This window comes from Ctenocephalides felis, unplaced genomic scaffold (genome assembly GCF_003426905.1).
Source record: "Ctenocephalides felis isolate EL2017-DRISC unplaced genomic scaffold, ASM342690v1 CF-g0.4_SCAFFOLD_01886, whole genome shotgun sequence".
Classification (NCBI taxonomy): domain Eukaryota; kingdom Metazoa; phylum Arthropoda; class Insecta; order Siphonaptera; family Pulicidae; genus Ctenocephalides; species Ctenocephalides felis.
In genome coordinates this window covers 76,236,197-76,260,682 of record NW_020538040.1, presented here as the reverse complement: position 1 = coordinate 76,260,682, position 24,486 = coordinate 76,236,197, and the positions used below count along the sequence as shown (strand labels likewise).

The 24,486-nt window shown below is 27.2% G+C and overlaps 1 protein-coding gene across 1 annotated transcript in view; it reads right to left on the bottom strand.

The window, feature by feature from the left end:
* LOC113377024 (serine proteinase stubble) overlaps nt 1-21,318 on the bottom strand; it is a 63,030-nt gene extending 41,712 nt beyond the window's left edge. Inside the window, exon 1 of the mRNA XM_026617186.1 lies at nt 21,004-21,318. The gene's annotated coding sequence lies outside the window, so the exon portion shown is untranslated. The remainder of the gene's footprint in view (nt 1-21,003) is intronic.
* Nucleotides 21,319-24,486: the final 3,168 nt, after the last annotated feature.

Here is a 24,486-nt window from a genome sequence, read left to right as displayed (position 1 = left end):
CAATTGCGACGAGAGAGGAACGACGCATCTGAAAGAAAAGTTATGAAGTAAAATAAAGTAAACCAATTAGCAAAAGAAGTTTTATATGTTTTATTCTTAGTTAGTTTGCACTTATTATTTTAACGCATTCATGTATTTTGAATGAGAAAAGTACTAACCTATTTCTGTAATAATAAAACAAGTTATAAAAAAAAATTGCACATCAAAAGTATTTTCTTAATTCGATATACGTCTTGGTGATCTTTCATGATTTTTTTAACTACTTGTATATATATATATATATATATATATATATATATATGCTATATATACATATACATATAATACAGGGTGCCCCAGACTTTGGTGTCAAGCCTAAACGAGTGGTAGTAGTGACCTATTCTCATGTTGTATGGAAGTTAGGAGCTTTCAAGTGCAACTTAGAGCTTTGGTGAAATTATGACCATTTGATTATTGTGGTTATATTTTTTTTTTATTTTGACTTTGGAAACGTAACCTTAATAACATTTCTAGGACCACAATTGAAATAATAATACAATTGCCACAGGTTTTTAAGAATTAGGACTTTTTGTTGAACTATATATTTTTTTTAAATCTTACCAAGGTGTGTTGACAAGTTTCAGCAAAAGTTGACGCATTTAATATGATGAAAAACTTGAAAATTGTATTGTTAATAACTAATTAATATTTATTAATTATTATTAATAATAATTTTGGAGTAAAAAATAAAATTCTAAAAATCGATTCTTTGCAGTCACCATTATAATTTTTTTTTGAACTGTTCCTAAGTTGTGTTACAAATCAAACAAGTATTTTTATGGTATAGTAATTACTTTTTTAAAAATATTTTAAATTTTATTGTTAAACATGATTATATAGTAAAAATGATTAAAATGAAACTTTTTAAATGGCTTATGAAATAAACTTTTGGGAAATGCACACATTTCGAAAAACTCTGTTATACCTGTAATATATTTGAATATGAAATCGTCAAAATTAAAATTTGTTGCCATGATAGATATACTAATAAATAAATACACAAGATGTAGTATAAAACTGAAAAATTCGTGATTTCTACATCAAGTGATAATTAACTTAATAATAAAAGTTGAAAGGAAAAAATTAAGTATTATGAGGAATGGATTTTGATTATTAACCAAAAACCCCAAAGGAATCAAATGGTGCATTATATCTACATCTACACCACATCGTCTTCCGATAGTATAGTAGTCAGAGATTTTAAATGAATTTACTGACCTAGTGGCTAAATTGCTTCCTTACCGTTATATTGCACGACGAAACACATTCTGAACGATTACTTGACAAAAATAACTACCAAAATTTTCCAAATTGCAAATGACCGTGACAACTTTTAATCAAAACAATTTTTCGTAATCAAATACTCTTCTGTATTTATTATGCTATCTTTATTCACTATTCACCACTCTTAGCTCTTAATTATTTTTTACACAATTTTATTAAGTTAATAAATTCAATGGTAGTTATATAGGATTATACCTAAAAAAATTATTTAGGAAAACTAGGAGCTTGTTGTAGTCGTTTTTTTTAAATTGATATATTTTGAAATCCACTCGTTATATTTCTACAAAATAAAAATGGATAGTTGCTGTAACCTCTACCAAATCAAGATCTACCGAACAGGATAGTAGCAAAAAACGACGATAATGCTTCTTATAATTCATTCCCTACTTATTTTGTAAGAAAATTGAAATTATTTTCATATATCAAAGCAAACTATAATTAATACAAATAAAAAATATAATGTCTCATATAACTATAACAATTTACAAATAGATCCAATGTTATGTTTAATAACTAACCCCGAGTGTGATTTTTTACACTAATAAAGATTACTATTTATACAATTTAGCAATTACAAGAATTATTTCATATTATCAAAGGTTGATATTCAAAGGTTGCAACACACAAATATAGTTAAATACTTGGGCTTGCACTTTGATTCCGAATTAACATTGAAATACCACATTCAAAAGAAACGACAACAGCTGGAAGCCATGAGAAGGAAACTGTACTGGTTGTTGAACAGAATATCCCAACTAAGTTCATGGAATAAACTTCTGTTATACAAAGTTGTACTAAAACCAATTTGGACCTATGAAATACAGCTTTGGGAAACGGCATGTAAATCCAACATCTACAGAATTCAAAAATTTAAAAACAAAATTTTGAAAGAAATTGTGAATGCTCCCAAGTACGTCCCAAACTTGTTGGTTTATACAGATCTCAAGATGAACATGGTCAAGGAAGAAATTGATGAGTTTAGATACAAAGAAAGAATACAGATCCATGCAAACGTCATGGCCAAAAATTTAGTGAAGTATCATGGCATTGAACGGCTCAAGAGAAAACTGCCCCTATCTGAAATTCTGCATCACCATTTTGATACATATTATTCTATTATGCCCCGTGCATTATTTTGAAATATTACATTATTTTTGTAGATTATTTTGAATCTTCACAGCAGTACTATAGTACTTCTATAAGTTTCAAACAATCAACAACGCTTTCGACCTTTCGACCTTTCGACCTTCTTCCCTTATATAATTATTCATCAAAATTACTGAATGTTATTACCTCTTTATAACGACAGATTGTAATTTTCAAAAGCAAATAAAAAAAATCAAAGATTTATGGAATAAAATCAAGATAAGATATATAAAATTCAAAATTAGCCTATAATAACACAAACCGAAATTTTATGATTAATTTTATATTGCCTGTAAAAAATGATGGACCTGCATAGTTCTGTATATTGCGTCGACCTGCGAAACAGTAGCTATAACAATATTATGCAGGATGGATTAAATGTCCAGCCGAGACAAAAAATATTTTATTATCGTTTAAGATTCTATTGAAAAACTCCTGTTACTAGTTACCCCTGTTACACATAACCCCTAGTTCCCATATCCAGCTAATATTTATATATAATTATGTGTATGTACGCATATATAACTTTGCATTCTGCGATATATACATGCTTCTGCGATAACGTGTTTTTCTTTCAATAAGTAAACATTTTTCTGGAAATCTTATACTCTGAGCAAATGAATTCGGTTCGCACTTTAATGGAATTACTTTTTAAATTTCATCTGTGACTGGAACATCCTGTAAAGATAATAAATAACGTATGACGTAACACATAAAGACGTGCCTTTCTCAGTTGATCATAAATCACGTTGCGTTTTTTTATAACGAATAAAATTGATTTCACACATAAAAACAATTGAATACTTCATAATGTATCAGGAAAACGCAGATTAACTACTACACACATGTATGATAGACTGCTAAAGCACCAAATTAATATAAGAAATTATAAAAAGAGATTAATTTCTCTTCAAGCGCATAATGTGCAATTAATTTCTACAATTTCTTTATTGATCTTTGACATCAAAAGATTTTTATTTCAACTACGCGAAAGTGTTGAGAAATTACTATCGGAATTTGATTACTAACAGAAAACTACTATAGAAGGTTGAAAAAAATAATCACTGGATCTGATCGTAAATCAACATTGGTTCTTGATGAGAACTAAATTTATATTTCTGAATTTTTAATTCAAAAGATACCTTTTTGTTTTATATTATAATCATTAGAATATTGTTATAATTTTTCTATCAAATGCTAAATGAACTTGAACTTTTTTTTCAGCATTATTTGCCAGTATTTTAATACAATGTCTTTTGTACAATTTACAACTATAAAACATGTATAAATTCTAAACTGTACAGTTGAAAATACATAATAATAATATAAAACTAGTTGGTATTGGTAATTGTCTTGAGGCAAGTTACATGAACTTCCTGAAATGTGTAATTAATCGATTTAATCAATAAAAAATAAATTAATTTAAGAGTAATTGAAAGTATTCCGAGTGGATTTATTACACATAATTGAAAGCCAATGAACACGTTAACTATGAGTATTTTCTAAAAGCAAATTTTCAAAAATCAATAATTTTCATAATTGAACCAGTTTCCGTAAAACTTTAATGGTTTAGTATGTTCATTAAGACCAAGTACTCTCTTGTTATACCAAGTGAATGGTCTAATTTTAATTTTAACAAACGTCAAAAAAACTACTCATTTTCTCAAACATTGATAAATTTTTAAAATTGAACTACTTGTCATAAGGCCGCAATATTTCAATGAGTTGTATAAGACCATGATATAAATCATCAAAAAAAGTTTCATAAATTTTTTTTTTCAATAGCAAATTACAAGAAAACGGCTCGGTAGATTTTCACCTAAAACTAATCAGTATAATCAGTATCATTCTCAATTAATATCTTTCGAACAGTTTTTGATTTTATAAAATCGATTCGGTAGTATGAGCTTAAATGTGGACAAAAAGTTTAACTTTTTTTTTCAAATCTCAGAGAAACGGCTCGGCCGATCGTCGCACAAAATTGACAAGCGATAGTCCTCATTGAGACACATCAAATGGCTTTAAATTTTCTGAAATCGGTTCAAGCGTTTTTAAAACGATACTAATTTTTGCAAACTTTGACGAATTTTTAAAGTTAAACGAGTTGTCGTAGAGCCGTATTTTAGTATGATCTAGAGACTGTGGTATCTACCGTCAAAAAAAATAATAATAATAATCGAATAAAAAAAAATTTTTAACACTTTATTACAAGAAAGCTGCCCGGCCGATCGCTACCAAAAACTAAGCAGCACTTCTTTCAATTTAACACCATCATCATTAAAAATGTATTTAAAAAAGAACCAAGAATTACAATAACTAACAATAATACTCAATGATTTAATTCATAATCAGAGCGATAAATTTTGAAGGAAAAGTACACACAAATAGATGCCTGTAGATGTGGATATCGCTTATAGACAACGCGATTGATATAAAATTTCAACGATTGTATTAATATCAATTAGATAGGTGTGCGATCACTATTAGGAAGTTTTGTGTTTATTAATATTATTTTAATTTATTTCTATATTTAATTTTATTCTGCAATCTGTTTTTTTATGAACAATAAGCAGAGACTGGTAACAAGTATATATTATTGTAAATAAAGTGTAAATTAATAAATTAGTTTATGTCTATGGGAAAATAAATTGTGGTATGAATGAAAACTTATTTTTATAAAATTCAACAGTTTTCCTCTTTGTGAACCGTTGGTAAAAACCTTTAAAAACGCTGCTGAGAAAAAACGCAGTTACTTTTCGAATAACCCAATACATTAATATATCAATTACCGCAATAAATAATAAATCGATACATATATTAGATTGTCAGAAGAACTTTTTTTTATTCAGTTGTTATCTATAAAAGTGGTTTCCAATCAACGACATCGGGAAGATCGACCTCGTATGATGTATAATATTCGCTTCTTCCTCATCGTCTCATAATATCAGATATCTGCTAAACTATCAATAATATTCTCCTAATTATCGTTTAATGCGCTTACCTTATTCAAACAACTCGCAAGTTCATTATTATTCATTCAACTTATAACGGTAATAACAATAAACTTTTACAGTATTTAACTAATTAGTGTATCGTTCTCTAAACCCCATTTTTTAATCCTTCTGAGTAGAACGTAATTAAATTTTACCCAATATTTTATTATCGCATTAAAAAGAAGTTGAAATAGTTTCGACGGTCGGAATGTGTAATTTATTATTATCAATAACTAATTATAATATACATATATCTAAACACACACATATTGTATATATATATATATATATATATATATACATTTATACACGTTATACGTTAAAATAAAATATTGTCATCGAATCTTTAGTTAATAAGTTAAGTGAAAAGTCTATTAAAGATTACATTAATCAAGCTATAGACTATCAAGCTATTTTATTAGATTTTTATTAAAAATTAAAAGAATTTTAATCAGAAACTTGCTTAAATATGTTTTTAAATTAAAAATATTCACTAGTAGGAAAATTATAATAATAATTTTCCTAAATTTCCTTTCTATAAAGTCTATAAATTCGTTTAGAAAAATCATCACAACAGCTTACAGGACATTTAAGTTCTCATCGCTATTCATAACATGTAAAAAAATTTAAAAAAAATCGAAATGTTTGATCTTAAATTTCTATATCGAAAAAACGTTCGATTCGCATTAAAGGGGAGATTGAATGGAGGGAAGTGCTGATTAGTTTTTGGCAAAAAAAGGTTCAATTGTTTCGAAGATACAAAGTAAAAAGTTCAAAAAAGGTAATTCAGTTTTCGAGAGGACGGAGCGTCCGATTTGATTGATTTAAAAAACAAAGAACTGATTTATACTGGCAAACAAAAATTTAACTTTAGGACACCATGTCAAGCGGTTAACCACTGTTCAAGTTATCAGATATTTTATAGAAATCTCAATAATAAGTACAAATTTTGTTTGTATTTCTATGGGTTCCGTACCAATGTTTATCCGTAAGACTGAGCCACAGCGCTTACGCGCTCCGACATTTCGTCTCTGTGCAGCTATCACAGCGCGATTGCTTTAAAGAAAAAAGTTCAAAATTTTCAAAAAAATCAAAATATATTTAAAAAAAAAACATTTTTCTTAAAATTTTCAAAAATTTAATTCTTACAATGTATTTAAAAAATTCTAAGTTTTTTTTTAAAAAAATAATTTTTATTACGGGAAGTTCCAGCAATTTATTTTAAGGCACGATGCCTTGCTGTTTATAATTCGCTGTATTCATCAGTGGAATAAATAATGTAACTAAATGAAAATCAAAAGTTAGAATAAATTTGTAGAAATGCATATTTTGTTGACTCATGCTGCAGCACTACTCATGAAAATGTGTCCTCAGTTAAGCAACTTGAATTGATATTAAATAGAAAGTTTGACAAGGTTTAAAATTTTGTTAATTTATTTAGATATCATCTTAAGCTCTTTAGCTAATTTTCGAATATAATGAGCTCTTTATTAAAAGTATGACACAATACACAATACTTTAAATATTAAGTTAATATAAATTTGAGATACTAAAATACAACAGTATACACTGTAATTAGTAATGCAAAAATTAATAAAGTTAAAACAAACTCGAAGAAAACTGGAAAATATTATAAAATATTTCTTCAAAATAAGAATTTATTTACCCCCATCAATTTTGAGGAAAATTTCAATATATGTAGAAAATGAAATCTTATTTTCTCATGATAATTTTTTGTGGTTTTATTGATGAGTATACATCGAATAAAATTCCTAAGAAGTTGAACATGTTAAAAATTTACTTAAAATGTTAAGCACAAAGAATAATTACCGAGAGCCGGAGTAATCTTGGATCCTACATCCGAGGAATGAAAACGGCCGAGACAGTTCGTTGGCCTTTCACTTAAATTCTTAATCTTAACATTCGGCAGTATTTATTAACGAAACGAGATTCGAACAGGTTTTCTTATTATTGCACCGTTTTATATTTTATATCAAGTCCATTATGAATAATAGGCATTATGAATGTTTCACGTGAAATGCATTGACATAATAGTAAATCATCAAACACGGAAAGTTTAGAAAAAAAATAACTTAAACAATATAAAAATTAAAAATTTAGATAATAAATATGCAGTCAGGCAATGCAAGTACACGTTTACTGAAATATATTGCATTGCAACTATATCCGCACAGGATTTTTATGAATTTTGACACAACTTTGTGAATATCTTAAATCATAAAAACTATGTCTATTTATAAATAAGTTATAAAATATTATTATATATCAATATCATGTAATAAATTATAATTTTGTATCATAGTAAAATTCTTAAAATCTATATTTTATTATTAAAATTAATAATTTTGAACTTCCCATAGGGTAAGTTATAGTAATCGCAACAAAATCGAAAATAAAAATTTTTGTATGTCTTTTCGTGTCAAAGGTGCATAACATTATCAGATACTTCATAGAGAGTATAATAAGTACAAATTTTGTTCACATTTCTATGGGTTCAATTTCTTTCAAAAAAATTCAAAATTTTCAAACTTTTTAAATATAAAAAACAAATCAAATTTCTCAAAAAAGACATTTTTTTCAAAAATTTCATAATTCTCAAAAGTCTAATTTTTACAACTTTTCAAAAAAATTCAAAGCTTATTTAAAAAATTTAATTTTCGAAGTTCTAGCAACATGCCTTAATGCACGATGCCATGCACCTATAGGTATCTATTTATCTCTATTGTTAAAATACATTTATCAAAAATGTAATATTTATTCAAATTACACAATAATATTATTATTGTATTTGATTATAGAAATCAAAATAAATAATTAGTGGAATATGTAATTAAATTACATATTCCACTAATTATTAACTTCCCGTAGGGTAAGTTATTGTAATGGGCCGAAAATCGGAATTGAAAATTTTTACATTTCTCGACGTTTTGAAGGTTTCTGAACGTTTTGGCATACCTCAGAAAAAATGGATGTGTGTGTGTGTGTGTGTATGTATGTATGTATGGATACAAATTTCCAGTCACGTTTTAGGGCGCACGGATCAACCGATTTGAATGGTTAAAAAAACATTCGATTCCTATTGATAGGGAAAAGAGCTGATTAGTTTTTGGCAAAGGCAGGTCCAGCCGTTTCGGAGATACGGAGCAAAGAGTGCAGAAAATAGAAATCGAATTTTTGAAAGAACGGAGTATCCGATTTGAATGATCTAAAAAACATTCAATTAGTAATGATTGGGAGAAGTGTTTATTAGTTTTTGGCAAAGGCAGGCCCAGCCATTTTGAAGATACGGAGCTAAATATGTAAAAAATGGCAGTTTTTGAGAGAACTAAGCGTCCGATTTAAATGATTCAAAGAAATTTCTGCTTGTCTTAATAAAATAATCGATTTTGGAAAAAAAAAATTGTCCGTTTTTTTTTTTTTTTTAGTTTTTTGTATATCGAAAATATTTCAGATTTTATTTTTAATTTTCACTATAGTTCTAATATACTTTACAAATAATTTCAACTCTTTATATAACTCTTATATAATTCTTTATATAACTTTATATAATTCTTATAAATATTAGACAATGTTATAATATTTATAATTGAAAACATTCAGTAATCCTCGAACATTTCGTTACGGTACGGGAAGTTCCAGCAATTTGCCTTAAGGCACGATGCCACCCACCCCACTAGTTTATTTTGTTTTCTCAACCTTAAAAATTATAGTGATTATTTTTGTCGAAAGGCGATATTTATTTCGAATATGAAAAATATTATTACAAAGTATATTTAACTCCAATACGATTTTCACATGCGGGGTTAATGCTTGAAAATTCAAATTTATAAATTTAATTAATTATTTACATAATTTTTATTTTATAATCATTTATATTATTTTGTTATTATTTATTAATTACATATTTAAAAATTGAATTTTTTTAATCATCTTTTTTTTATCTTTTTTTAATCAAGATCAAATGAGAGTTTTCTATGTGCATTCTAATAATCTCAAAAATTTTATAATTTCAATTTCTCTTTCAGTTTCTTATAAGCTTTTGTCGGATTATAAGCTAAAAATTTATCAGTAAAGAAAAATGTAAATGAAATGAATTGTTATAAAAAATTAAACCGAATGAGTTAAATTTTCATTTTAGTAAAGAAGTACCCTATAATGCATATTATAAGAATAATTTCAAATAAAATGCGAGTATGTCACTTTCCATAGCACTTATTTCAACATGATATTTTTCTATAACTTGAAAAATTGGCTTTAGTTGGCTTTATAAAATAAATAAATAAAAAAGTAGTATAATACATCAAGTTAAATACGATTCGTCAGTGAATGAAATGTAAATATTATTTACCCATATTACACCAGTAGCACATGATTAATATTTGTTATACTATAAATGTTGAGCTTTGTATTTTTTAAATTAATTTTTGTATTTATTGTTCAGCCAAATACTTAGATTCCATTCACTGACTGAATCGTAATCAACATGACGATCAAAATCAATATGTATTTACTAAATACATCTTCATTTTGATGCAACTTTCATACTAACAAGGGAACCCTCAGGTTTACTCTTTAGGGATTTTGATAAAACTTCGCACAGAGATAGAGTTGACCTATGAGAAGTAGTTTAATTATAAAAATTATTTGAAGTTCCAAAACATGCGCTTTGCGCTATATCTTTTTTTTTTTTTTATTAACTCTTTTATTTACAACTGTCCAGTATAGGACATTCAGTAAATTTAATGGATTTACAATAGTCCGCCGAAAAGGTACATTGTATACTACTTTGACATGTTGGATAAAACAACTCAGTAGTTGTTTTTTTGATATAAAATTCACAATATTTACTTATTAAATAATTTGCGCTATATCTAAATGTATCTTTAAAATTAATATTTTGCAAATTAGCAATAACTATCAATGAGTAGATCTGCTCATAGTAAGTAGTATATATTTTTATATCGAATGTTAGTGTAAATGACGTTTTAAATTTACAGTTTTAGAATATTAAACGAGCTTTGTGAACAAGGGTGAAAGATCAAAATAACATCACTTTTTAAACTGTAACGTTGACAATATTATGTTGAAATGATCAAATTACATAAATGAGTCAGCAAAATTTGTTGCTAATATTTTGCTCGGATTTTTTGAAGAATCTAGTTTATATTTGTTATATATAGATATATAGATGTGTACGTATACCTATATGTGCGTGCGTGTGTGCAAATTAACAATATATCGCCCAAAGATATGCATATGCCAGTTCTCGTCCGGACTGAAACATTCCCACCGAATTTGGTAAGTGTTCGCCCATTAAATTCATTTTTTGCCGCGAGGAAGACTGTCAAACGGCGGTGCCGGTAGCCGACAAATATTTTGATGCGAATATTTCAGCAATTATGAATATATAATGGATATCTACGCATGAATGGGGCATGCAATTAAAATAAACATTAATTAGTAGTATATCGCGTTTTATCGATCAAAAAATTCGTTAATTAATTCTGTTATTTAACCAATGGATATGTATGTTATGTAACCAATCAATATGTATTACTACAATCGATCATGTGTTAATGTTTATCACAAAGGCAAAAATTTAAGAATTAGAATAACTATCTATATACTAAGTTCAAATAATTTATTGAATAAGTGGTATGTTCCATTTTGTCTCAGGGTAGGCTTGGTTTAATTGCAATTTACAATTTTAATTTAATTAATTACACTGTCCAAACCCAATTAACTACATCTTATCGCATAACACGCATCAATGAAACAAATGTCTAACAATGTTCAGTAAAATGCCTAACTAATTCATCATAGTAGTCTATGATGTATTCAAAAAATTGTCACCTGATCCTTTTACCCCATAAGCGTAGTAAAATGGTTTAGTCAGGAGGCCAACAGATCGAATGTCTTATTTCTAATTTTAAAGAGGTTTCACAAAATAGCTACAATATTCACATTTTTACAAAAATTACACTGTATTTCAGCTGATTTGGAATAACTATTAATTTAATTTGTATCTTTTTAAAAGGTTTTTAATAACCTAATTTACTTTTTAATTTGCTGTATTTTTTATTTACATCTTTGCAAGTGTAAATTTTCAGTTGTTCCTTTTCACCCCACCCACGTAAGGCAATAAAGATTATTTAAAAAAAACTGTTGAATCTAACTTGAAATTAACAATATATTTAATAAAATTAAAAGTATACTTATTATACTAAAAATTGTATTAGGGTCATCATGACCTGGTCATGTAAACTAAACAACAGTGCTCACAACCAAAAAAACTATCAACGAAAAAAATTTTGTTAAGCATTTTCAAACGTCGCCGTTTATCTCCTGATAGCGACGTCTTAAAAATTGTGTTTTTTTTTTCAAAATGTTTTTTTAAAATTCTTAATAATTTCTTTTTAATTCTTAACATGATACAAATCCTTATTTTGCTATGCCAAAAACTTCATATTGTATTTAAACATCGTAATCATAACTACTTAATACAGTAGAAGTTAATAATTAAAATCTATAAAACTTGTGGTGTGTTTGGAATCGTGCCTTAAGGCAAATTGCTGGAATTTCCCGTACCGGAATGAAATGTTCGAAGAATATTAAATGTTTTCAAATAGATTATTATAAATAAATACTGTAACATTGTCTAATATTCATAAGAATTATATAAACTGAATTGAAAAGTTGAAAATATTTGTTTAAAGTATATTAGAACTTTAGTCAGAATTACAATTAAAATATGAATTATTTTCGATATACAAAAAAATATTTTTTCAAAAAAAAAAATTAAAAAACAATTTTTTTTTTAAAAGCAATTATTTTGTTAAAACAAGCAGAAAGTTCTTTAAATCATTCAAATCGTACGCGTTGTTCGGACGAAAATGTTTTTTGAACCATTCAAATCGGTTGATCCGTGCGTCCGAAAACGTGGACGAAAATTGTATCCATACATACACACACATCTATTATTTCCGAGGTATGCCAAAACGTTCAGAAACCTTCAAAACGTGAAGAAATGTAAAAATTTTCTGGAAGTTAATAAATTCATCGTATAGGGAAAATGTTCTAAACGCAATCATTTTTTAATGTATGGCATTTCTGGGAAAAGACGTTTATGATAAAAATGAATAAATATTCCAGAACATTATATAAAAAAGAAAGAAACTAGCGGCTACTGAACTACTTGATGAGTGCTTTTAACAAAAGACATGCTCCACGTGCTTAATTCTACCTAGAACAGCTTTTACCAATATCAAGGAGCCAATAGCAAAGAGAACTTTTTTTTGTCAAGTAAACTGAATCTAGATTTTTGAAATCCTAAATTTTAATTATAGTTATATATAAATTAGCCTCGCACTCATGATGATTCAAAAGTATTTTGAATTATTAAATTTTGCGCTGAAGGTAATAATATAATATAATAAATAAAAAATATAAACTAAATCAATAATGTTATGAGAGTACCGTGGATTTGGGAAAAGTAAGATATCTGAATGAGACGGATTCTAAGATCATATAAAACTGATCAGACGCAATATTAAAGTGAATCTAAATATTGCAATTTATGGTGATAAAACTAAAAACTGCAGTAAAAATAAGTATGCAGGCATTCCAGTTAGAACACTAAAATATGAAAAAAAGTTCCAAAAAATAATGCAGTTTTCATAAGCACAGACTACAAATACCAAAATAAATATTTTAAGAACAATCAAAATCAGACGTTTTAATTTTTTTAATCTAATGGGATATTCAAATAATATGATTAACAATTATTTAAATAATCGTGGCATAGAAAACAATAACATAAAATTATTCCATTTACAAATATTTACAATGTATGTTGAATCGGCAAATTATATCCTATGGCTCTGGGCCAATAATCCAGATCTTCAAGAATGTATAAAAGAATTTAAATCAATAGGTCAGAAAGGCAAAAGAATTTAGCTTATCTGTTGTAAAATACAAACTAAATACGAATTAAAAAAAGCCTCTATATAAAAGATTTTCATAAAAAATAAACAAAATTATAGTGAGTTATAAAGAAAATCGAAAATTATGAAAAAATTTTCATTTTGTTGGTTGTTGATTTTTATTTAGATACAGTATTATAAACACAGAAATAAAATTTGAATTGTAATTCATCAAAATCAGGATTGATCTAAAAGGTGATTGTAAAATTTGTATGTTTCACTTATATACGAATTTATATGTTTGTACATCTTTTTTATTCAATTTTAATTTGAAATTACTCATTAAACAGTAACGTAGCGAATCTAACAAATGCACACAAAAATAACTACCAAAATTTTAGAAAAAAAAACTTTCTTGTTACTAAGATGCTAGCAAAATTTATAAGAAATAAACTCTAAATATTATAATATGACAATTCAGGTGCGTTGAAGAAACTTCCATAATTTGAAATATGAAGAATGTTGATGCGTATAATTAAATATTTGTGATTTTAACAGAGTAATAATAATCCAAGAAGTAAAAGTTGTAAATAAAACAAATTTGAAAACATCATCAAATAAATTATGAAAATAATTAGTGATAGATGAAACAAAGCTGGGAGTCATTCAATAGTACTTAACTCAGTTGACACATTGAAAACAATGGATTAATCAAAAAAGAGAAAGTACATTTTTTTAAATGCGTTAAACTGTTGGCTGGTAATGGTAGCTTTAAAAATACATACCACCAAAAATAAACGCTAACAGAACTATTAATTTGAATACCGTCATATATTTGTATAAAATGAATAACACGAAAAAGAGAAACTACAAGACGCAATGCTGTGATTCACACATAATAAACCCAATACGAAAAATAATTTGGAAAAAACAAAAATTTTGCACAATATTTTGTGGTTCAAAAAACTGCTAAAAATGTCAATCGATAATAACACTAATTGAATGAGTATACAAATATTTTAACTATGCATAAGAGGAGAACATGAAAATTGTATTATCGCTGGAAAATTATGAAAATTTTCAGACAGATCATAAACTGAGTCTAAGCCTGAGAAATTTATAATTAAGCTATGAAAATTATTGTATATTACATATTATACAAAAGCCAAAGCAAAAAATATTTTAAATCTTTGAATTAGTTTGGGATTATTCGTAGCTATACTAAACGGCTAAAGTTGGAAAAAGATAAGGTAAAAACTAAAGATACAACTCATAAAATGGATTTTTTGGCATACTGTCTCAATATTTGTTGTTAATTTTCAACATTTTTAGATACAATTTTAATTTTTCTTTTACTTCATATAAAATCAACAAATCGGCAGGATGTCAATAAATTATATTTTTTTTATTTTATCGTATATTTAAATACATAATCAATCTCTGTTAATCCATGTTAATTAACAGTTGTAACATAAAATAAATACAAAATGACATCTGTTTTATCGTAAACGTTACTCGTATCACGATATTATATTTTAAAAAAGAGGAAATACAACTGAAAAAAATGATAAAATCCATGAATGTGACATATATATATATATATATATATATATATATATATATATATAAGTTGTAAATGATATATAGATGCCTACTACTACTATTTGAACAAAAGTTTTTGTAAATGGTTAAAAGCCACACTGATATTATGAAATATATTTGACTAGTATTACTGTAGAAAGTGAAGAAATGCTTTGTATTTAAAAAAACTATTTTTAAACAATACAAAATCATTTCAATTTACATTCATTATTATGAAGTTAAGGTTGCAGTAAATTACCAGAATAAATATAAACAGAACAAAATCTTACGGGTTATAAATTGATGATTTATACATATCGATATCCTCCAACGACTACAGAAAAACAAACATTTCCTAGTGTTATTTTATCTATCAATTGTAAAATCTAATGAAAATTACCTTATTTATTAACCCTCCGTTGGTCGGATATTTTTTCACCTTCGAACGGTCGGAAAGGTCTGGCTGGACCACCATTCATTTTACATGCATTTATATGGGATAAATGAGTTTTTGGTGTCTTATATATTAACGATTATATAAAAAAATCAAGAAATGTAAAAAAATCGTTGCCTTTTTTGTTATTTTTTTTTTGTTTTAAATCAATGAAAAACAATATTTATTCTTTTTCGGCGCCTTTGAAATGAATGTGTGCAATACTCATCCGATTTTCAGTGTTTGCGATTACCAATAAGTTTGGTAGGTTTTCAAAGAACTCTCGTCATGAAAATACTAACATTCATGTTAGAATACATAGCAAAGAATATAAACAACGCAGTTTGAATAGAAAATACCATGAAAAAAGACAAAATACTGGTTTACATATCAAAAAGCGTATATTTCATACAAAATCTATGGGTAGTCTAGACAGACCTTTCCGACCGTTCAAAGTATAAAAAAGTTAATATCCTTATAATTATCCTTCTGTGCATTTTTTCGTCCTGATTTTTTCATTGATCGACAGCTAATGAAATTTTAGGCAAAGTCAAGAAATTTCAAGTCAATAGGATTACTAGAAGTATTTTTTTTTTTTAATTGAAGTCGAAAAAAGTCTGGCCAGACCACGCCGACCGACGGAGGGTTAAGTTCAATTAAAAACTATACTTCCAAAATTCTTCAGTTACAAAATCTAGACTTGCAGAATATTATTCATTCATTAAATGTAATAATTATAAAAAAATATTTAATGCAAAAAAGTAATGTTCCGTCTCTAATCAAGTGTTTCTAGATATCTTTTTCTGATGAATTATTGGAGATGAATTCATTATTGGATAGTGATGTGAATATGTGTATATTGCATCAATGGCCAAAAACACTATTTTTACTTAATATCATATTTCAGATTTATAATCTCAAGTAATAATCTGATACAACAACTGCTTAATATCAAGCTGGCCAAGGTGGGTATCCATTCTTCTTAAGTATTCATGGTCACATCACAAGAAAAATAGAATAGATGCATTTTGAAACTATCTGTGTCGCATGTTGCAAATAAGTTTCAGTAATTAAAGACTTTCAGGCTAATAAAATCTATATTTAAATGTAAGTTGTGAATATGTAAATATACTTTTTATACATATGTATAATACTTTAAAACTTTATACAACTACGTTAAATATTCTTATTATAAATTCTGTAAATTAAATGTTATTAATTATTATTCAAAGACAATAAATATATTATATCGAAATGTCCAGATAACGAAAAAAATATTTTATTATTGAATCATTGGTTTATTAATTATGAATAATTCGTGTAAAAAATTATATCTTAACTAGAACGCATTACGATATTGTGCCAGCTTAGAATATTCGTATTATAATATTTAACAGTTCAAAAGAGATTAGACGTGATATTTCAGTGCGAACGTCGATCTATTTACAATTTAAATTGACAGTTAGAAAAAATTGCATGTTTGGTAAAAACAATACCGTTATGTTAACTCGACCATTCTATTTGCCAATGCCGCCCTGCGCCCCAGGGACTGACTCTTAGAGCTTTTCCAAACAAGTTAAAAACATCGAAAGGTTTTACCCAATTTTTAATTTTCCGTAAGGTAAGTTATAGTAATCGTACAAAAATAGAAAATGAAAAGTTTTGCATATATTTACGTTTCAAAGGTTGAAGTGTTGGTTGGTTGGAGAAATTGGATATATTATATATTGGATGTGTAGGTATGAATACAATTTTTCCTCGATGTTTTCGGGAGCATCGACTAACCGGTTTGAATTATTTCAAAAATAATCGTTCTTTTAGCAAAGTTCGGCCGTTTCGGAAATACGGAGCAAAGAGTGCAGAAAATGGAATTTTTTGAGAAAACGGCGCATCCGATTTGAATGATTCAGAAAACATTCGGTTTGTATTGACGGTGAGACGTGCTGGTTAGTTTTTGGAACATATAAGTAATGCTGTCTCGGAGATACGGAACTAAAAGTGCAAAAATTATAGTTTTTGAGAGAACGAAACATCCAATTTGATTTATTCGAAAAACATTTGATAATGTGAAGAAAGGATTAGTTTTTGGGAAAGGCAAAAACAATTTTGAAGTTCAAAATATCAAAAAAAAATTTTTTTCAATTTCCTTTTTTTTCAAATATCAAAATTGATTCTGATTTTAAACTTAATTCTAGCTAAAATTCTAAAACTCACTTATATATCTGAGGTAAATGATTTTAACTTTGCAATTCAGTTCATATAATTCTTATTATTAGAAATATGAGATACAGTTTTTCATTCTAACTCCACTTGATTAAGTTTTGTTTATTTCCTTCTCATGAAAACATATATAAACGTCCAATTCATAAGCTCTTATATTTTGTCTATAATATATGAATAATGAATGTTACAGTATACATAATAATAGAATATAATTGCTCGAATATTTTATTATGGTACGGGAAGTTCCAGCAATTTGTTTTAAGGCACGATGCTATGCACCACTAGTTAAATTTTCACGATTATCAGATATTTTTAATGTGGAATAATGTTAAAAATAATGTTATTCATCACTTTGTTTACAACAAAATCATATATATATATATATATATATATATATATATATATATATGTATGTGTGTGTGTTTGTGTGTGTGTGTGTGTTAATATAATATCGAATTATGAAAACATCAAGGCATATTATAGCAACATTACATTATTTTCGTTAGCGAATTCAAACAACGTTCACAGATATTTATTCTGCATATAAATTAAGTTTACTCTAAAGTCATGTGCATCGTTTTAATAAGTAACTTTAAAAGCGATAAAATGCTGTACCAAATAAATTATTAATTTGAAAATCGAAATATACCTTATTATAAATTAAACTAATAAATTTCTGACAAAATGTGAAAACATTATCATTACTCTTCATGTAGAATAATATAACACATAATGTGAAGTATTCTTATATAACACATAATGTGAAGTAAACTTATATATATATATATATATATATATATATATATATATGTTTATATATATTAGGCGAAATGCCAATGGAACTTATTCCATCCTCTCAAAGAGAGAAATCGAAGGCAACGCAAACCGTTGCTCCGGCCTGACTTGATTTCCGCGTGTATAGTAAAATTTTTCCAATCTGAGCCAAGCTTTTATTTGGTTTGGCAAAGCATCCAAAATAATATTATTAGACTTTATCACATAAAGTATAGAAAAACTATTTGAATTAATATTATTGAATAACATAAAATAAAAGAAAAAATTACAAATGTACATAGCAATGTTAAAAAGTAATTTTTATTTAAATGAATCCTTGCATTTATTGTAAACCTTTACCACCATACGTGGACGCCCAATTATTGGATTGGTATCGTTCTAAGTACTACCAATAAATTTCCTGTAATTTGTTTCATAATGAAATTTTCATTGTGAAATAATTTGTTGAAAAATTTATTTCATAATAAAATAGGTGCAAATATATATAAAAAAGAAGGAAAAAAAGAAAATAGAAAAAAATATATGGTAAACCTTCAAATATTATATTTAATTTAATAACAGCACGTTTTCATGCACATTGTACAATATAAAATAATAAAATAATATAAATAATTAAACAATTAGAGTTTGACACGTTTGGGATAGTTACGTCTCGATAATACCGGCGCAAGTCTTCATAAAAGATTTATATTATATTATTATTATTCTTTTTTATATTTAAACAGTATTCTGAGCTGTTGTGATGTACATTTCTTGACATAGTGTTTCTAGAGGGCAACCATTAGTGAGAATTGTTTAGACAAAGTAATTGAGATTAGACTTAAGTATATTGTAAATGACTAATGCACTCGTACAAAGTCAATAAAACAATGAAAAAAATAAAAAAAAATCTTAATGGTTTACCATCATCATATTTGAGATATAATATATAATATCAAGATCACCAAAAGGTGATATCACCGCAACATTAAAAATTGCCTATGAAAAAATATTTTTTACAATTTCTTGCTAATCAGCTGGCTACAAATGTGAGAAAAAAAATTGGCAAAAAAGGTAAGTAATAACGCTTGAATTAATAATAATCGACAATTTAAAACATCTTTTCTACTATAATATAGATATATTCACTTTAATCAATAGAAATTAATAAAACGCCAAGTAATTAGCAGCAAATTTTGTGTTAATCTTGTAAAATACACTCAACAGTAACCAAGTTTTTTCATGGTATGAAGACAATTTGGTCAATCGTGTTTTAATACATAAACCGTTTGAATTTCATACACGTCAAGTTGTATTGTTATAAATCTTTTTCTATTATTTAATAAAACAAAAATTATTACGAGTGAATATGGCTCCAGTCACGGATTATCTAAAAGATTGAGCATAACTAATTTGATAATTTGAGTTTTAAATCATTCTAGAATTTTTAGTTTCCATATAATAACGTTTTCATTTTACTTTCAAGATCCTTAAAAAGTATTTGTTTACAAAAATGAAAAATTTTGTACGACGAAGGCCGTAGCTGAAAAACTGGAATAGTCTTTAAGTAAAAATTATGATGCAAAAAAAAGAAAAAAAAAACATGAATGAAAATACTTTTGTTAGATTTACAAATAATTCTAAGAGTAACTGAATATATGTAGTCCCATATATAATATAAAAAATGCATGGAAATGATCTCGATCTAATTCAGATGTATTTAACAACAAATAATTTCATATCAAACCTGCATTGATAAAATATTTTTCCTCATCATTATATTGCGGTGTTTTTATATTCCAAGCAAAATAGTAACGGTATAATTTTGCATCCTTGATTTTTAAATTTCACGTGACTAAAAAGATATAAAACTTGGCGTACCTATATGGTCATCCAATGTTTTCAGACTGCAATAATGAATAACGGAAATAATGTCTACACCGTGCAGATTTATATAATATCGTCTGGACTTACATAACAGAGGTTAATTATGGAAACTAGATGTAATAATATCATGTAAATAATATTTGTGCTAACAAAAAAATGTCATATCATAAAATATATTAGAACATTAGAATATGGAGTATGAGACTGAACACGTGTTGGGTTAATAGTTAATGTGAATTAACTATATTAAACAGTAGATTACTATTGAAAAATGATTTGCATAAAAATTACTGCATTAATGAAAAACAATTATTTGAAAACTGTAAATAATTCAACAATGTCAGTACTCAATATATATATATATATATATATATATATATATATATATATATACATATATGCGAGGCATATATTAAGGACCTACCTTCGGGCAGATCATTATTACTGTATTCATTATGTATATATGCGTTAATATACATGCGTGTATGCTACATCCATGCATCTTATACAATTGCATATATATATATATATATATATATATATATATATATATTTATATGTTGTATGATAGGTGTTTGTGTATGTGCACATGTGTATACGTGTGTGCGAGCGTTCATGTGTTGTATGTATGTAATATAAATAATATAAAGAAATAAAAATTGTAAAAAAAAATTAAATTAAATCATATTGAGTTACTTACAATTTATTCAATTTTCCATAAAAATTGCTAGTGATATCCAAATGTTTAATATGTACCTTGCTCCCACAATAATACAAACTTGCATTTAATCAAACTTATATCATAATTAAGCAATTTCAACTTCACAGAAATCAACACAATGTAAGTTTATAAAAATTTAAAACCGTTCATATTTATTATAAAACATAATTTTAATTATTTTATGTTAAATTCCTCTTTATTGGAATCATTAGACAGAAATCATGCGGCACATAGTAGGTACAGCTGATAGATCGTATATATAAAAACACATTTTGTTGTTAGTGTCCCGACGATAGACACAAACGTAGTGCTCTGTTGGAAAGCCAGTTGGCTACTAAATAGTAAATACTTGTTCGTCTCAGAACCTGGAATCAATCTACAAGTATCTAACGCAGCGTGCGGTGTTCACGGTGTGGCTGCTGAAGGTGCTTCAGCACACGAATGCGAATTCTTCTTATATAATAATACAACAGAAAACAGAACAGTATTCGGGTTATGCTCTTTGCACGTCGAAGGCAGTAAAAATTCAATTGGCATAGAAATTAATTTTATTGCAGAATATAATGTCTAAAAACCATTCGCTTAGTTTTACTTCAATCTAATTAAAAACTCCTATTCCCAATTGTATTGCTAAAATATCACAACGTTTAATAGACTTCAATGTTTACGCTTCGGAATAAATTCATTTTAATACTCAATAATGTTGAAGCAACGTTAATTACGGACATTATACATATATTTAAATTATTTCCAAATCAATCATACCCGGATGCCCAATCAATGGGTTGACATCCGATTTAGACACTAAGTACCACCGAAACATTAGCTGATCAAATTAATCAAAACAATACATCCTTACTTGTCCAAATCAAGTTATAAGTATAAACGGATAATCCCATATAAGTATTTCAATTAGGTAAAGAGTAATACTTTTTTAATTATTTTTGAACAGCAATCAGTACTAAAGGGTCCTATAAGCAGTTGGACTGATATGACTTAATACTAGGGCTATTTTCACTTGGAAACGTATTGCTATTTAAATTTACATGTGAAAACCGTTGTCACTACTACTTGACAGTAGACTGCTCGAAGCAGGATCTAACCCGGGACTCCTGATTCAGGTTCAGGCGTGCTAGCCACTTAGGGGGCGTCCATTAATCACGTGAGGTTTTTAGGGGGAGGGGGAGTCGGACAAAAATCACGAATTATCACGTTGGGGAGGGAGGGGTATAGTAAGATATCACGTGTATTTATTTTTTAACTGACTTTTAAAAAAAAATCAAACATTTAAAAAAAAATTTTTTTTAAATTACAGTTTTATCACGTAACTGAAAATACACGTGATGTTTGGTGGGGGAGGGGGGGGAGGCTAATTTTGAATATCACCACAGATCACCAAGGGGGAGGGGCGAGTTTTTAAGGATTTAAAAATCCTTAAAAACTCGCTCACGTGATTAATGGCGCCCCCTTACCTTTGAACGAGCCCAAAGAATAATATACTCATAAACTAGTGGTGCATGGCCCTGAGACAAGTTGCTGGAACTTTTCGTACCGTAACAAAATATTCGAGGAATTTTAAATGATTTTTGATTTAAAATTAAAATCCAAATAATTTTAGACATATAAAAAAAATTGAAAATCAAAAAAATATATATTTTTGAAATGTTAAAATATTTTTTGTTTGCTTTCCTCAAAAACTAATCATTACTTCACATCGTCAACACAAACAGAAGGTTATTTGAATTCTCTTCTCTCCGAAACGGCTGGAAATATCTATGCAAAAAACTAATCAGCATGTTTCCCTATCAATAGAAATCGATTGCTTTTTGATTCATATAAATCTGTTGAACAGTGCTCTCGAAAACGTGGATGGAAAATTGTATTCACACATACACAATTGTTTCATTTTCGATTTTTGGACGGCTACTATAACTTGTCCCACAGGAAGTTAATAATTTTGACTGATTTCAGAAATACCCAGCAATTCCGATAGCTCTTAAAGCAGCTACAAAATTATATTTAATTGAAAAAAAATATATAATTAACATGCACTTCAATAATAATATTGCACAATAAATAATAAAAAAAAACCTTATGAGTAGAGAATTTGATTGGCTAAAAATGCTGGGTGGTCTTATAAATTGAATTTAATTATAATACAATAGTGTAAGCTGAATTAAAATATATTATAATAACAGCCTTTTTTAGCATATAAATCTATTGAACATTGTGAAATTCATTGGAAGCGAAATAAATATGTTTAATTTATATTGTAATATCATAATCATTTCCAGAAGCAGAACTCTTAATCGTTAAAGCTATTAGTCGTGAAAGTCTTTGCAACACAATATAATATATAAACTGTTCGCTCATCCGCTGCGTGTGGGTTTGGCTTAACAATACACTCTAATATAAAACGCGAAACTTGTCGGACATTCACCGTGAAGAAGCGCTAACTGACTTGTGAGTGAAAAGCAACAAACTGTACTTTCTCAGAAGCCAATGTGCGATACTATGCGTTCTGCGAGATCTCTTCCGTTTTCCAACAATTATAATACCCACATCAAAATTATTGAGTCACTTAAATTTATGTCGCTATAGCTACATGATCGAATAATATATTATGCACTTAGTGCACTTCGATAAGACAATGTTCGAGCGAGTTCATGTTATTTATGTGAATAAAAGGAACCTGAGTTTATTGGATGAAGCAAAGCTTAAAACTTTTCAACAAAAAAAGTTTATTAAATTTATTTATATCGATTAATTTTTCGCAAATATATAGTAGTACACTACTTATAAAGCTGTTAGTAACACTTGCCACAAAGAATCGTTACCCGCACAATGTCTGCGGGTTTTTGCATGCTCTAATTCGGCTTATTGTATTTTAAACAATGTAATTGCTTTTTAATTATTATACCTTTCTAAAACAACATATAAAATGCAGCCAATTCAAATATAACATAGCATTAATGTCTTAATACTATTAATTTATTTCATTTTGTTTTATTTATTTCTGTGATAGATCGAAAAATATTTGAGATTAATAGTTTTTTTCATAAATAACTGTCGAATAGGTATTCATATAAACAGTCATAAATGAATTTATGTCGTGAAAAATAAAATGAAAAATATAAATTTGTTATATGTATATTGTTATTGTAAAATTGCACTCACATTTCAGTAAAATCCAGGACGTGTAACAGTTTCTTAAAAAATCAATTAAGAACGTTAAGCGACCTATGAACCTGTAATAACGTGTAAAAAATAATCTGATATTATAATTAAATTGCTAAAGTAATTCTTCTACTATGATATAAGCAATATAAGATAATCAACTTGGGATATAAAATATTATAAGTATTACTTATGTGATTTGTTTTGATTCAAAATAAATTATCAATAATACACGCCGGTATGGTAAGCAATTTTCGACATTCATTCCAACCATATTAAAGAGCT